This window comes from Triturus cristatus, chromosome 3_2, assembly GCF_964204655.1.
Source record: "Triturus cristatus chromosome 3_2, aTriCri1.1, whole genome shotgun sequence".
Classification (NCBI taxonomy): domain Eukaryota; kingdom Metazoa; phylum Chordata; class Amphibia; order Caudata; family Salamandridae; genus Triturus; species Triturus cristatus.
Genome location: NC_140584.1, coordinates 777,753,858 through 777,770,288, shown reverse-complemented (window position 1 = coordinate 777,770,288; position 16,431 = coordinate 777,753,858).

Here is a 16,431-nt window from a genome sequence, read left to right as displayed (position 1 = left end):
TGGGAGTTGGTTTTCTGGGTTTAGAACCAGTGTTTCCCCAGGGTCAGGGTTGCACTCTCAAAGCAACCAAAGCGGCACTAGGGCGGCCGGGTTAGAGTGCTGAGGCCCAATTTTATCCAATGGGGTTAGGGGGCAAAGATCTTCTGGAGGTGACCACTGGTTGGAGAGGTAAGTTGGGATGCCTAGGGATGCTGGGACACCCAAGGCCCTGGGGCATCAGTGCAGGGGTGTCTTTAGGCGTTGGGTTTTCTTACCAGCTCCGGTCGCGGTCAGAGGGATCCTCCAGAAAAAGGCTGCAGGCGTCGATTTGAGGCAGGTCAGAGATCACCAGATCTCAGGTCAGGATCACCCGGGAGACGTCCTGGTGGTGTTGGGCCACTTGAACTCAGGCCGTGGGCATCAGGTGCATAGTGGAGCAGACTTGCGCTTTTGGCTGTTGCCAGAGTCTGTTGGTGAGCCAATCCGGTGCTCATAAAAGATAAAGGGCCATATGTAGATAATTTCTATTTACCGATTCATAAATACAGAATTTTACCGATTCGGTATCTATGAATCGGTAAATAGAATGTAGGTAAACATTCGGTAATTATTACTGAATCGGTAATATTCGGTATTACTGATTCGGTATTTACCGAATCGGTAATAATGCATCCCTTCCAATTCATTCCTATGGGCCTGGAGGCCCATAGGAATGAATGGGAAGCCATTCACTATTACCGATTCGGTAAATACCGAATCGGTAATAGGGGGAGCATATTCATGGGTGGCAGGGTGTCACATTGACACCCTGTTGCACCCCTGAATCGTGCATGTGTGCACATGTGGCGCACATACATGCCCTAAGGGCATGTATGTCTGCCACATGGCACGTTTCAAAAAGCACAAAATTGCTTTTTAAAAGGTATTCATTATTTACCATCAACTTGTAGTTGGTGGTAAATAACAAATCCAGAAACCAGAAATGCACTCACTTGAGTGCCCCCTACATAGGATTTCAGGATTCGGTAATTTACCGAATCGGTATTTTACCGATTTCTTAAAATTCCGATTCGGTAAATTACCGAATCCTGAAATCCAGCGACCTACATCTCAATTGCCTAAATACCGGTCAGTAAAGGGATATTTACCGATTTTTGGCCGTTACCGACCGGTATTTAGGTACCTACATATGGCCCAAAGTCTTGGGTTTGGAAGGCTGGGCAGGTCCTTCGGTTTCTGGAGGACTGCTGGCTGAAGGACACACCGGGATTTCACTGGAGCAGGTTCAAGGAGCAGAAAACCCGGCAGAGCTGGGGCTAAGTCAGTGGGTGTCCTCCTATTCTTAGTTCAGCACAGTGTCTTCTGTCCTTCTCTTCTTCTGGCCAGTTCCTGTCTACGAAGACAATGTTTGGGGTTGCCCTTAAATACTAGATTTAGGGGTGTTACAGGTAAGTAAAGGTTGGGACCAATGGGCCCCTTCCTTGGGGTGGGTACACCCCCTATTCTGCCACCCTCCAAAGGGAGGGGGGCATATGCATCTCTGTGGTTGGCTGGGACCACCCATCTGCAAGATGGCGGGGACTGAGAGTTGTGCTTCACCTCGCCACCCCCATCTGAGGGATGGGGTTGGCAAAGGTGGGCACACCTCCCTTGGTTTTCCCGCCGGTTATCCCGCCCAAAGTGGGGACAGAACCGATGGGAGCCAGTTGCTGGAATCTGCAAAGGGCTGGGGTAGCTCACAAAGGCGGCAAGCCTTTAAAGCTTCCCCTTCGTGGACCTTGCCTATCCTGGGAGAGGAGGCTTGGCACCTCGTCCCAGGATGTGCATTGTTTCAGACCCCAGAGAGCACAGAGGCTCTCAACCCAGGGGTCCAGGAACATGTCTGGTGATGGCAGCTGGCGAGCAGCCACTCAGCCAGGACACTAGAGTTGCGCCGTTTCTTCAGTGGCCATCTCTAAGATGCCCTCTGAGTACATTTTTCATTAAATCCCACACTGGCATCAGTGTGGGTTTAATGGGCAGGAAAGTTTGATACCAAACGTCCCAGTTTTCAGTAAAGCCATTATGGTTCTGTGGAGTTCATAATGACAAACTCCGAGCACCATATACTCTTAATGGCATTACTGCACTTACAATATCTAAGTATTGGCTTAGACACTGGAGGGGTACAGGCTCATGCACCTGTATCCTCACCACTGGTAGATTGCACCCAGCTAGAGGGGTGGCTGACCTATGCCAGGGCAGTGGGTTGTAGGTATGGCACACAGGAATGTGTGCTATGTTGTCTCTTCACTTTGTTCTGCATCAAAACACTGGCAGTGTGTGTGTATGTAAAAGTGAAGGCCTCTAAGGGTGGCAAAATAAGTGCCGGAGCCCCTAGAGGCCTTCCCTTGCCACAGTGCCTTTGGTACCATGTACAAGGGACTGACCTGTGGCCAAAGAGTGCCAATTGGGTTTTATCTTATTGCAGTTTCAGGGAAAGAAATTAGGCCCTGGGTACCTGTTTGGTAGGAACCCAGGGCACTCTCAGTCAAAGTACATCAGCAGTTTGGAAAAAAGTGGGGGCAACCATGCAAAAAAGGGCACTTTTTTACATATTTGGCTCACCAGAGACTTTTACAACCTGATGAAAACTGTATTTAAGAAGGATCTCAACTGAATGTACATTGAGGAAGTCCTCAGACCCTGCACCTGTAACTGTTCTCTTGGCTGCAATGGTTAATTAAACAAACTGTTCCTTTTTTGCCAAACGATTCTTGTCTCTTGTTTTTTAAGGTATTTTGAATTCGAGCCACTGACAGCTTTCAGTGTCAAGAACCAGGCCCTAGGCCATCTAGGGTTCTCTTACCTCTGAAGTTTTTCAGAGTGAGAGGTAGTAGTCCCAGATGTTTTGCACCCTATTCCACTCTACCTCCCACCTATTCAGGGGTGGTATTCTGAGACCAGCCAATTTGCCCAGGGTCTGCACCTTGAGGCTGAACAGGGGACAGGAGTGAGTCTTCCCTCACACTTCCCTTTCATACACTCCACTTGGGCATGGTATCCCAGAAAATGGAACTGTCAGGGCACCCTTCTTCTGACACTGGGGGCAGATAATTACCCAGAATCCAGTCAGTGGGCATCTTGAGACTAATTATGACACTCCTCTGAGTCACCATCCACCACACTCCAGGAATACTAGGGCCTTAGGGTGGAACAAAGTCCTGCCCATGGGCCTGAGTTACCCTACACACCTAGCCGGTGTTCTGCTCTGGAGAAACTAACCATTCCACTATCATAGTCTGAATAGTCCTGGTGTCCTGCAGAGCAGTCACTGGGACCCCATTGCAATAAGATTGCTCACTTTTTGCCACTTAAAATGTATGATATGTTCCCACCAGAGGACAAGGAACACAGCGCCACATTAGGGATAACAGATAACTTATTTACCCAGAGTGTATTTGTTTTCTTTTTTACTAACCCTTCCATGAAGGAGTTACAGGAACTCTTCTTACATATTAAATCGGGGTCCTCTTTGGATCCAGTCCTGCCTAGGATTCTCCGGTTATGAATGTTCTACATTCTTCCCCATCTCAGACAACTTATTATGATGCCTCTAAATTTAGGGTGTGCACCCCAGAAATGGAAACATGCTATTATGCTCCCAGTCTGGGGAAAAACTCACTCTTGACCCCTTGATTTTGGACAACCTAAGACCCATATCTCTATTGCCCTTCTCTACAAAAAGTTTCTAAAAACACGTTAATCATCAACACACTCGCTTCATTGTAGAAAGAAAACTACTTCATCCCTCTCAACAGAATCTGCACTACTTCTCACGACGGAGATGCTAAGACGGAGATGCTAAGACGGAGATGCTAAGACACAATGCGGAGAACGGTCTCACCTCAGCTCTAATACTCCTCGACCTGAGTGCAGCCTTTGACACCGTATCCCATGGCCTGTTAATTCAGAGGCTAGGGGATGCGGTGTCGGCTGCCTGGCCCTAAGATGGCTTTCTTCCTTTTTCTCAAACCGCACCGTTCAAGATAATCAAAGACCGTTTCTCTCTGAGACAGTGAGTCTTCCACAAGGAGTTCCACAATGCTCCATTCTTAGCCCCACTCTATTTAATATTTACATTTGCACTCTAGCAGAGCTCATTGAGAGACATAATGTAAAAGTAGTTTCATATGCTGACAACATGCAATTGATTGGGATTCTCTCAGCATGAGGATGGTTCGGCTCTCCAATTTAAATCCTGCCTGGTGGAACTTGTCTCTTGGGTGACCAAGAGCTGCTCAACGCCAATAAAACTGATATCATGATTGTTGGCACGGTTCCATCTATATGGTCAATGGTGTGGTGGCCGGATACCCTTGGCCAGAACCATGAATCTAAGCCGAAAGTCACAAACACAGTATTTGGTTCGATTCTAATCTCTCTTTCAAACACGAAAACAGCTGTGTAGCTGGGAAGTGCTTTGGCACACTGAAAATGCTAGGAAATATGCTAGTCCTCCTCCCTGTTGAATCATGCAAAATAATGGCTCATGTGCTGGTTACATCCCAATTAGACTACTGCAATGTGCTCTACCTGAGAGCTACTTAATTAAGCTTAAAAAAGCTCCAAAGAGCGCAAAACGCTGCAGCCCGCCTGGTGAGGTGAAGGTTCTGAATAGGCAAGGCTGCAATGCAAGGGCCTACATTGTCATCGAGGATCCTGTCGACGGGGTTGTAATGTAAAATACAGCATCGAGGATGCAGCCTGCTGTTGTGGTGATGCAGCAGTTCAAAAGAACTGTGAGGGTGCGATGTGGAATGTGTCGCCATTGAGACTGCCGTCAATGAGAGATGGGAGGGCCTGCACCAAGGACATGTCATGCAGCAGTGGTTCCAAAGGGCGATTCGTTGGGGGTCTAAGGCTGGGGTGACACCACTGACAGGATAGACTCACAGATGGCAGAGTCTAGTTGTAGATGAAGGTTGTTGGAAGCCTGTTATGTCCCTGAGGCTTTAGATCAGGAGGCCAGCCAGCTAGCCATTGGAGTAACTCTAGGTTTGGGAGATGTAGGTCCAGTCCTTCTCATCCAGTCAAGAGGACAGAAGCTCGGCATAGCAGGGCAGTAGTTCATTCAGAGCAGCAGTCCATCAGTGGCAATCCTTTCAACAGCACAGCAGTTTGTCTTCCTGTCAGAGTTTCCACAAGTGTACTGAAGAGTTGGTGTCTGAGGTCCAGTATCTATTAGGCCTGGAATTCCTCCAAAAATCCATGAGATTCTTCAGAGTTCTGCACTGGTGGATTTTCTATTACTCAAGTTACGACGATTTGGCAAAAAGTGTGGTAATCAATGTTGCCTGGCCCGTGACTTCATCTCCAGCTGAATAATGTATTTATCTCTCTCTCTCTCTCTCTCTCTCTCTCTCTCTCTCTCTCTCTCTCTCTCTCTCATTGCAGAGCTAGTATGGAAGCATGGTGACAAAAGAACACATTCTGTACTAGTGCCTACTTTCTGCTGCTAGTTTAATCCTTACCTGCATCGCTGTTTCCTAATGTTCGCTGACCTGGGCCTTCGACTACGGATGTTGTTACTCGCCTTCAGGCACGAGGCTACAGGGCTCCAACCACTTTGCACAACTTCTGCTCCCAACACTTCTTCATGCACCCCCAAGGAGCACAAACTAGGAATCTAAAACAAAGCATGGAACAGCCTGGAGCAATGCTGAAGTTGAACCCTGCAGGAACGCTCTGACTGACTGTACACCTGTAGCTGCGTGCATATTCGTGACGGCTGCCTGCGTCAGCTAGGCTTCCAGGGAGCTGAAATGCTCCGCTGTGGCTCTCCAGTAGGGACTTTCAATATTGATACATTTACACAAACATATGCTCATCGACCGTGCATTCATGACCCGGGCCTCATAACATTGAAGATACCAAGTAACAGTTAAGTGCAGTCAGTTAACAGCCCAGTGCATTCTGGAAGTAGTGGTACTGTTTCTCCTCATACAGGCTAAGGTTCAGAAAAAGGAGGGTGGACTAGAACATGGTGTACCCGGTGACATTGAGTTATCCTGTAATGTCACCAGAGCCTCTCAACTGTCTGGGACCATCTGCTGTCCAAGCCTTCCACCTCTGCTGACCCCACACAAGGAGGCTTTAGGTACAAAGTTGTGTGCAGCCTGGGACTACGAGGTTCTTCTTCTCCATATATCCACATGCTTTCAGACACACAAGACCCCCCCAGTTAGAGCAAACTCAATATATTGCACTGCCCTCAGGGATGTCCAGGGCCTACCCTAAGGGTGAATTCAAAGTATTAAAAAGGAAGGTTTGGGCCTGGCAAAACATTTACTTTGCCAGGTCAAAATGGACGTCTCGAGCTGCACACACTGGCTCTGCAATGGCAGGCCTGAGACATGTTTAAAATGCTACTCATGTGGGTGGCACACCAGTGCCGCAGGTCCAGTCCTAGGATGCTTGCTTCCAGTCCAGGGAGGACCAGGCCTGGAAGTTCGGGCTGGACTGTTTCCATTGGGCGCAGGGTCAAGACTGATTTGCATATGGCTGTGTTCAAACTGGAATGGCATGGGGAGCAAAAAAACAATGGATTTAGGCCCAGATAGCTGTACTGGGGTGAATGTATGACATTGTTCTGCATTCTGTACATCAATTATTCTTTTGGCATTTGTCACCCAGAGTGGGACGGGTACGGCAGACGTGGTTCCTGTGCTCTCCATGCCACTTGAGTCAAGCTATCCTAGCTGATGAGGGGTGAAACCCCCAAACCGGTCTTAGGATGCTTGTTTCCAGTCCAAGGAGGACATGGCCTGGAAGTTCGGGCTGGACTGTTCCCATTGGGCGCAGGGTCAAGACTGATTTTCATATGGCTGGGTTCAAACTGGAATGGCATGGGAGACAAAAACGATGGAGTTAGGCCCAGATCTTTGTACTGGGGTGAATGTATGACATTGTTCTTCTTTGTGTTCATCAATTATTCTATTTGCATTTGTCACCCCGAGTGGGACGTGTATGCCCAGACGTGGGTCCAGTGCTCTCCATGCCACTTGAGTCAAGCTATCCTGGCTGATGAGGGGTGAAACTCCATAACCGATGCTAGGATGCCTGTTTTCCAGTCCAGGGAGGACCTGGCCTGGCAGTTCGGGCTGGACTGTTCCCATTGGGCGCAGGGTCAAGACTGATTGGCATATGCCTGGGTTCAAATCGGAATGGCATGGGGAGCAAAAAAACGATGGATTTAGGCCCTGATCTCTGTACTTGGGTGAATGTATGACATTGGTCTGCATTCTGTACATCAATTGTTCTTTCTGCTCAGGCCCGCTAGCAGCATTCAATTTACAGGCCCTGAGCACACATGGTGCCTCTTTACTAGGAACTTGCAAGAAAATTAAATATGCCAATAGGGTATAAACCAATTCTTAAATGCCATGTCTTAAGAAGAGAGTAAAAACACTTTGAACACTTTACCACTGCTAACCAGTGCTAGAGTCCTAAGGCTGAAAAAAGAAGTTCAACAAAAAAATTGGAAGGCACAGACAAATGATTTGGGGATAACGCTGTCAGAAAGGGCCAAGTCCAATAATACGGTACACTTTTTCACGTTTTTGGTGCGTTTGTTATGTAATGGTAAGGATACATTGAGAATTGGTTTATTAATTTGGGGATTTTGTTTATTCGTATCTGCCTTTATTCTTGGCTTACCATATTTGATTATGTGTAAAAAAGTAAAAAACAAGCAGATAAAAAAAAATCTAGAGGTACTAAATTCTGTAGGTAACATGATTTTCTGTGGAAAATATAAACATATTAAGGTGAATAGTTCAGTTTTGATAACTGCATACAGACACATCCTATAGTGCTTAAGCCAAAGATAGAGTAACTGTTTACACAAGGGCACCTTGGTCAATTTATGGGTGCACACCTGTACCACATCCCATGCCACCTCTTCATCTCCTTCTCACAGCATTTCATACAATTTGTGTGAGAAATTGGATTAATTGTTGAGGAGTGTGAACATCAAAGTCACTAAATTAAAATATGCTTAACCTTCTGGTAGCTTGGCACAAAAAGGTCAGGCTTAATTTAGAGGCAACGTGTAAAGTATTTATGCAGACTACAAGCAATAGTAACGTGAAAATCCAACACAAGAAAATCCTTCACCAATTTTAAAAAATGGATTCAAATGCAACACATAAAATGAGACCAAAATCAGATCAGTAGAACTGTAGATGTGCAATTTCAAAGATTTAGATAAAAGCACATAGCACTAGTTGTTGTCATCTGGTGGTGCTAGACCGGGAGAAAGTTCAGTCTGACAGCGATGGAGCATTGATTAGATACAGAGACCATGTTATTCCCACTAAAAAAGTTACAGCCTCCAAGTCCAGCTAAAAGAATCCAGGTTGCAGTGGAGGAGGGCGAGGAGTAGGGAGAGTGTTGCGGATGGTCAGCGCTGTTGTGTTTAGATACTGTCAGGTGTCATGGGAGGTTGTTGCTAGAGCTTCGCATTGGTGGTCACAAGGAGCTGTCGATGCTGTAGCATGAAGTGCAGCACTCGAACCTAGCCGGGTTCACCGGAGAATCGCATTTGTGGGCGGCAATATCTTGGCGCAAATGGGCCTGTTCGCAATTGGGAAGCCCAAAACATCAGGATTTCTCCCATTTCTTCAGAGGAGTGCCATCTGATGCCTGCTAAGGGCCCAGGAGAGGCAGCTCTTGGTGTTCAGGGACTTATTCTAGCAGAGGCCAGCAGGCCTGAAGCTGCACCAGTTGCAGGTCCTGGCAAGTTCAGTTGTATCAGGTCAGCTGGTCAGTTAAGGGGAGGCCTCTAGAGCTTGTTGTGTCTCTGTAGCTCAGCAAAGCATGTAAGTGAGCTACCATTTGGAGTCACTCAGGTAGCCTGGGATGAAGAGAGAACGCCCAGTCTTCCCTCTTAGAGAGCAGTGCAGGGCTCAGAAGCAGGGCAGACCTCGGGTAGCAGGACAATCCTTCTTCTGCAGTGTCCACAGGTCAGGAGTGTACTGAAGAGTTTGTGTTAGTGTCCAGTATTTTTACTTGGTGAGAGTTTTGAAGTGGAAGAAACTAAAACTCTACCCCTTACATCAGCTTCTGGAAATTCCTTCCTTCACCTGCCCAGGCATCAAGATATTTGGGTTGACAAAAGGGCTAGTGTGATGTTCTTTGTGAGAGCAGGCGGGAGTCCCTATTGAAGTGGAAGTCTGGCAGGTGACAGCTCTGCCCACATCCATCCTGTCAGGATGACTCATTCTGACACAGCCCAGTACTGCTTTGTGACACTGTCTGGAAGAGATACACAAGGGACAAATACCACTACGCCAACATATGTGACCCAGGACACAGACGCCAGGCACTAAATAGGACAAAACAATGTCAACTTTCTAAAAGTCCCCTTAATGCATAGCCTATATTCCCAAAAAAGGGAGTGTTCACATTAATCACCAGTTTAACCCGTTAATCAATTTTCAATTATGTAATTTATTTAAACCATAAATTCTTGTTGGGTTATCTCCATCCATTCCAACTTTTCATCATTTCTCTTCATTTCACTATACCAATTTAAAGATTGTTATGTGCATGAAAATTAATTCTAGGCCTGGGCGAAGCACTACGCTACGCTCGCGTAGTTTGCGAAGTTCGCGCTACTTCGCACTACGCGAACTGCACGTAGCACAGTGCGAACACGCGTAGCGTAGTGTTGCGTAGTGCTGCGGTCATTTTTTGCTTGCTCGCGGTCCTCAACGTCAAGTTGGCGACCGCGAGCAAGCAAAATGACATCCTGGCGAGACTTTTTCCTTGTTCGCGATCGCGAGCATGGAAAATAAACCTCCCGGCGAGATTCCCAACGCGAGGAGGTCAGGTTTCTCATTGCGAGGGGTCGCGTATGCTCGCGACCGCTCGCGATGAGAAACTACCAGTTCGCGTTGAGAAAGCTGCCGCTCGAGTAAAAATCTACTCGAGCAGCAGAAAACTACAGCTCGCACTGTGCAAGATGCCATTTTCAATGATTGCACAGTGCCGGTTGCTTGTCCGCACTGTGCAATCATTGAAAACAACATCTTGCACAGTGCGAACATGTTACTACGCAGTTCGCGAAGTGCTACGCGTAGCTCGCGTAGTGCGAACTTCACTTTGCGTAGCTTCGCGAAGTGCTACTTCGCGAACTACGCCCACCCTTAATTCATTCACAAGTGTAGATCATCCCAATGCATTTCGGGCTGGTGTTGTCCTTCGTCAGGGGAATAACGATTCTACAAAGAAATATGAGTGCGGTGAAAATGCATTCTAACAGACAGAAATTAAATAATCAATATGATACTAATTAAAGACGGATACACTGACAAATCTCAAAAGAAATAGGAAATCAAGTAAAATTCGAAAATTGGCTATTGTAATATAAAGATTTGCATCATGACGTGTTTGAAAAGAAAATGCTTAGATGGAGAACAAGAGAGTCAAGGTGGTAACTGCTGGTAATAGTGAAAGCACAATACAATCATAAAATATGTTTACCGCAAATGATGCAAGGTACAACCCTCACAAAATTTTTTACTGTTCAGTTCCTGGTGTTACTGAACGTACAGGTGTTCAACCCCTATTGCACGTTTGAATGCAAAACATCGTGGTGCATGCTCATGATGAGTGGTTTGAGTACTATTAAAAAAGAGACGTAAAACGTGCTCCAAGTGGCCAAATTGTGAAATAAAGTTTACCACAAGTGATACACAGTAAACACGTCAAGAAAATTCTTACGACTTCCGTCCCTGATATTGTTCAGCATTCGTATGTTCGGCCATATTGATACCAACATTCAAGTGACGAGAGACTATTTACCTAGACAAATCACCAAAAATAAAAGTTGGATATAAATAAAAAGGGTAAACGGGGGCCATCTTAATGTGGTCAATACAAGAAAAGTTAACTGAGTGATAAAATAAAATGAAGGGAAAGTACTCTGAGGGGCAGTGTTGGCTCCTTCACATAAAATCTACAATGTTCTAACAAATATACAAAACAAATAAATATTCATTAGCGCTGTTTACCTGAATAATGTATACAAAGATAGTATACCTCATTCATTTAGACAATTTAGGAAGATCAACTCATATAAACGAAAACACTTATAAATAACAACTAAATTCCATCTGGTCATTCAAATCAATAGGCATGAGTGTATCCAGTCTCCTTATCCAAATGTTCTCTCTTTGTAAAAGGTATTTTCGATTGTATCTACCCTCTTTAATGTCAAAAGTTTCAAGAATCATGAATTTCAGTTGGCAGATATTGTGACTAAATGCCAGAAAATTAGATGCAATAACAGATTTAAAAAATGTTGTCCTAATATTACTCTTGTGTTCATTATGTCTCGTTTTAATATTCCTTTCTGTTCTTCCAACGTATACCAAGCCACATGGGCACTTTAGAAGGTAAACTACGTTCATAGAGTCACAGCCAGCTGGTGGAAGCTTTGGCTTGAATTCTTTTCCCCTTCCGCAATGGGAAATGCAATAGCCTTTAATGATACCATACTATTGCAGTTATCACAATTCAAGCATGGATATTCCCTTATATACTAGTTTAGTTTCCTGAATTTGTTTGCTAGTCAGTAACTCTTTAACGTTTTGCCTCTTTCAAATGTAAATAGGGGCTGTTCTGAAAATACTCTTTTGAAGTCTGGTTCAGTTTGTATCATTGGCCAGTGTTTCAAAATAATTTTTTTGAACTGTGAACTCATTTTGGAATATTTGGAAATCAGAACCATCCTTTTAGGTTTTTTTGTTTTTTACATGAAGGGGCCAACAGTTGGTGTTGGGTTTTAGTTGAAAAATGCCCCACGGCTTCCTGTAGTACATTCAATGGATATCCTCTGATTTAAGATTTTTCCATCAAATGTTTCATTCGCCCTTCAAGTACTCTCAGATTTGAAAAATTATTTTGACCTTTAACAGTTGTCAGTCGGGAAAATGATTGAATCTGATGAAGTTGTTGTAGTGTACTAAACTACTACGATCTGTTTCTTTTCTTTGTATGTCAGTCTCCAATCTCTTCTCCACCTTGGAAATTACGACATCTAAACATTTTCTTTTGTTTTCATTGATGTCATATGTAAATTGTATTCTGTCATTCACTGAGTTGAGTTCATTTATTGCTGTTACCAACTCATACTTTGATCCTTTGCATAAGGAAAAAATGTTGTTGTTGTAACTGACAAACAAAATTAGATTTTTACTCTATATCTCGTTAGTAAGAATATGATCCATTTCAAATGTATGCATAAATAGGTTAGCATAACAAGGGGCAGCACAATTACCCACAGCGATGCCTGTAAGTTGTAAATAAAATTCATCCACCCAGCAAAAATAGCTCTGATAGAGCGTGAATTGTAACAATTTCATTAGAAATATTTTCAGATCATTATGCAAATTGGAGTTCATTAACCCCTTTGATGCTCATAACAGAATGGTTCCGTCATGAGCACCAGTGCTCCTGCTCTATTCCGTCATTAGGACAGGGGCACGAAATCCCTCTGCTGCAAACAGCAGAAGGATTTCCATTTTTTGGGGGGGTCTCAACCTACCGAGGCCCTTTGCTCATTTTCAATCTAATGACGATCGTGCCCATGGCATGCTGTCGTCATTACGTTGAAAACAAAACTGAAACTTAAATTCAGGTTTCAATGTTTCGGTGCTCGTTGGGCTATCTCAGCCTCCCAAGCACCGAAACACTTGGGAGGGGTATCGATGGAAAGGGGAGAATCTCCCCTTTCCAATGGTACTCTTCACTAGTGGATCCCTACTTGGGGATTTCCCCAGGAGGGCGATCCCCAAGCAGGGATCCACCCACTAGAACCAGGGAGGGTGGAACGGCCCCTTGGGCAAGGGCCTTTGCTCCCCCCCATTTAATTTTGCCAGGCAGCCTTTCTGCCCCCACCTGGGGGGCATATGGGGCAGTAGCCCTGATCTGCCCCCTCGGGGGGCAGAAAGCATCCTAGATGCCAGTGCTTTTTTTATAGGCTAGGGGTGGGGGCTTCCTAGAGTGGGCATGCCAAAGCCCCCACCCTACCCCCCCAAAGAAGGAATAAGACTTTCTGCCCCCCCAGAAGGCATATGGGGGTGATAGCCCCTTATCTGCCCCCGGGGCAGATAAGGGGCTATCACCCCCATATGACAATGCCCCCAACCCCCCCAAAAAAATGCCACTGTCTTTCTGTCCCCCCAGGAGGCAGATGGAGGCCGAAGCCCCTGAATCCACAAGGCGCCAGTGATTATGCAGGCTTTTTTATACGTAGGGGTGGGGGCTGCCCAGAATGGGCTTCCCAATGTCCCCACCCACCCAAACAAATAGCCACAGTCTTTATGCCCACTAGGCACAGACTTTTTTGCGGAATGTGCCTACCTCTGGATTTTGGGTCCTAGCGCAGCTGGCACCCAAGGAAACCTAGCAAACCTATACCTTTCTTAAAGCTGGACACCCAGGGGAATCCAGGATGTAGTGACTTGTGTGGCTGTCACTCGGTTCTGTTACCCAGAATCCCTTGCAAACCTCAAACTTTGTAAAAAAAAAAAAACACATTTCACTCACATTTCTGTGATGGATGGAAAGTTCTGGAATCTGCGCAGATTCACAAACTTATACAAACCCCGCATTCCCCAAAGTCTTCCGATAAAAATGATACCTCACTTGTGTGGGTAGGCGTACTGCCTGCGACAGGAAACGGCCCAAACCACAATGTGGACACACCACATTTTTACAGTGAAAACTGACCCTTTCTTTGCAAAGTGCCTAGTCGTAAATTTTGAATCATAGCGCTGCCGGCACCTAGGGAAACCTAGCAAATCTATAAAAAGTTGACACCCAAGGGAATCCAGGATGGGGTGACTTGTCTGTCTCTCACCAGGTTCTGTTACCAAGAATCCCTTGCAAACCTCAAACTTAGTAAAATAAACACATTTTCCTCTCATTTCTGTGATGGAAAGTTCTGGGATCTGCATGGATCCAAAAAATTCCACCCACCTCGCATTCTCCAAAGTCTTCCGATAAAAATAGTACCTCACCTTTGTGGGTAGACCTAGTGCCCACGACAGAAAAAGGCGCAAAACGCAACGTGGACACACCAAATTTTCACAGTGAAAACTGACCCTTTTTTTGCAAAGTGCCTAGCTGTAGATTTTGAACCCTAGCTCTGCTGGCACCTAGGGAAACCTAGCACACCTATACATTTTAAAAAAATAGACACCCAGGGAAATCCAGGATGGGGTGACTTGACTGGATCTCACCAGGGTCTGTTACCAAGTATATATTTTCCCAAATTAATTGCTACATACCTGGTACATAATAAAAAAACATTGCATGACGCTTCTCAGTTATTGGCTCTGGGTTCGTCGGGTTCTTGGTGAACCTGCAAGTCCTATATATCCCCACAACCAGAAAGGTCCAGCGGATGTAACGGTATAGTGCTTTTAAATATATGTCATAATTAGAAGAGGTTACAGGTGAAAACGTTTGCACAAATGGCTACTTTTTTTCAACTTATTTTCAATTTTTCCTATATTCCACTGTTAGTTTCTATTAAGAAACCTTGAAAGATCTACACAAATGACCCCTTGTTGAATTCAGCATTTTGCCTACTTTTCTAAAATGTATAGCTTTCCATTATTGCTTTCATACCCATTTCTACCATTAACTGGAAGTAGGTTGAAAGCAGAAACAATAGAAACAATAGGCTATTTCCCAGTAAAATGCCAAAACTGTGTAAAAAATGTTGGTTTTCTGACAAAAGCCTGTCAGTCCCTGAAAACTGGGAAGATGGTGATTTCATCCCCACAAACCCTTTGTTGATACCATTTGCAGGGATAAAACCAGATGCTTTCATTTGCAGCACTTTTTTCCAATTTTTGCCCCAAAAAACAACATTTAGCAGTATTTTAGCTAATTTATGGGTCCCCTCCAGGGGAATCCACAAACCCTGGGTACCTTTAGAATCCTCATGATGTTGCAAGAAAAGGACGCAAATTTGGCGTGGATACCTTATGTGGTCAAAAAGTTACAGGGGCCTAAGCGCAGACTACCCCAAATAGCCAAAAAAATGGCTTAGCACAGGGGGGAAAATGCCTATCTGCGAAGGGGTTAAAGAATATTCAATGGGTTCTATTTCTAAATCATGAGGGATGGAGGAATAAAATGTTTTAACATATTTAGGGCCATATGTAGATAATTTCTATTTACCGATTCATAAATACCGAATTTTACCGATTCGGTATTTATGAATCGGTAAATAGAATGTAGGTAAACATTCGTAATTATTACCGAATCGGTAATATTCGGTATTTATGAATCTGTATTTACCGATTCAGTAATAATGCATCCCTTCCAATTCATTCCTATGGGCCTGGAGGCCCATAGGTATGAATGGGAAGCCATTCACTATTACCGATTCGGTAAATACCGATTCGGTAATAGGGGGAGCATATTCATGGGTGGCAGGGTGTCACATTGACACCCTGTTGCACCCCTGAATCGTGCATGTGTGCACATGTGGTGCACATACATGCCCTAAGGGCATGTATGTCTGCCAAATGGCACTTTTCAAAAAGCACAAAATTGCTTTTTAAAAGGTATTCGTTATTTACCATCAACTTGTAGTTGGTGGTAAATAACGAATCCAGAAATCACAAATGCACTCACTTGAGTGCCCCCTACATAGGATTTCAGGATTCGGTAATTTACCGAATCAGTATTTTACCGATTTCTTAAAATTCCAATTCGGTAGATTACCGAATCCTGAAATCCAGCCACCTCCATCTCAATTGCCTAAATACCGGTCGGTAACGGGATATTTACCGATTTTCGGCCGTTACCGACCGGTATTTAGGTACCTACATATGGCCCATAGTACATAACAGAACCTGTTCATCCAACTCCATATCAATAGATGCAATTTTTTGAAAAAATTCTGTAGTGTCTTTAATGTAGGTAGTCATGTTCTGAACTAAAGCTTGTAGATGTCTATTCCAAAATGTTCCCACTCGTTCGTGGATGGATCTCTGGGTGGATACAATTGGCCTGAAAGGAGGCGTAGTCGGATTTATATGAATTTTAGGCAACATGTAGATGCTGGGACTTCTTGGATTGTCCTGAATGAGGTAACATCTAACTTCCTCTGTGATGGTGCCATTGGTCAAATGATACATCGCATGCTTTGTTGCATTGCATACCATTACAACGCAAGTCGTTACAATGACTTGCTGTAGTGGGCGTGCTGGATTTTGGAATAGTATCATTTACTATTCCAACTCCAGTCTGTGCAACAGTAGGGAAGGTGTTCGATTTTAAATCCAACACCTTCTGCCCCGTACAGCAAGTCGTTGTAACGACTTGCGTTGTAATGGTTTGCGATGTAACAACACGGTCATTGTAACAACCGCATTGTAATGGCAT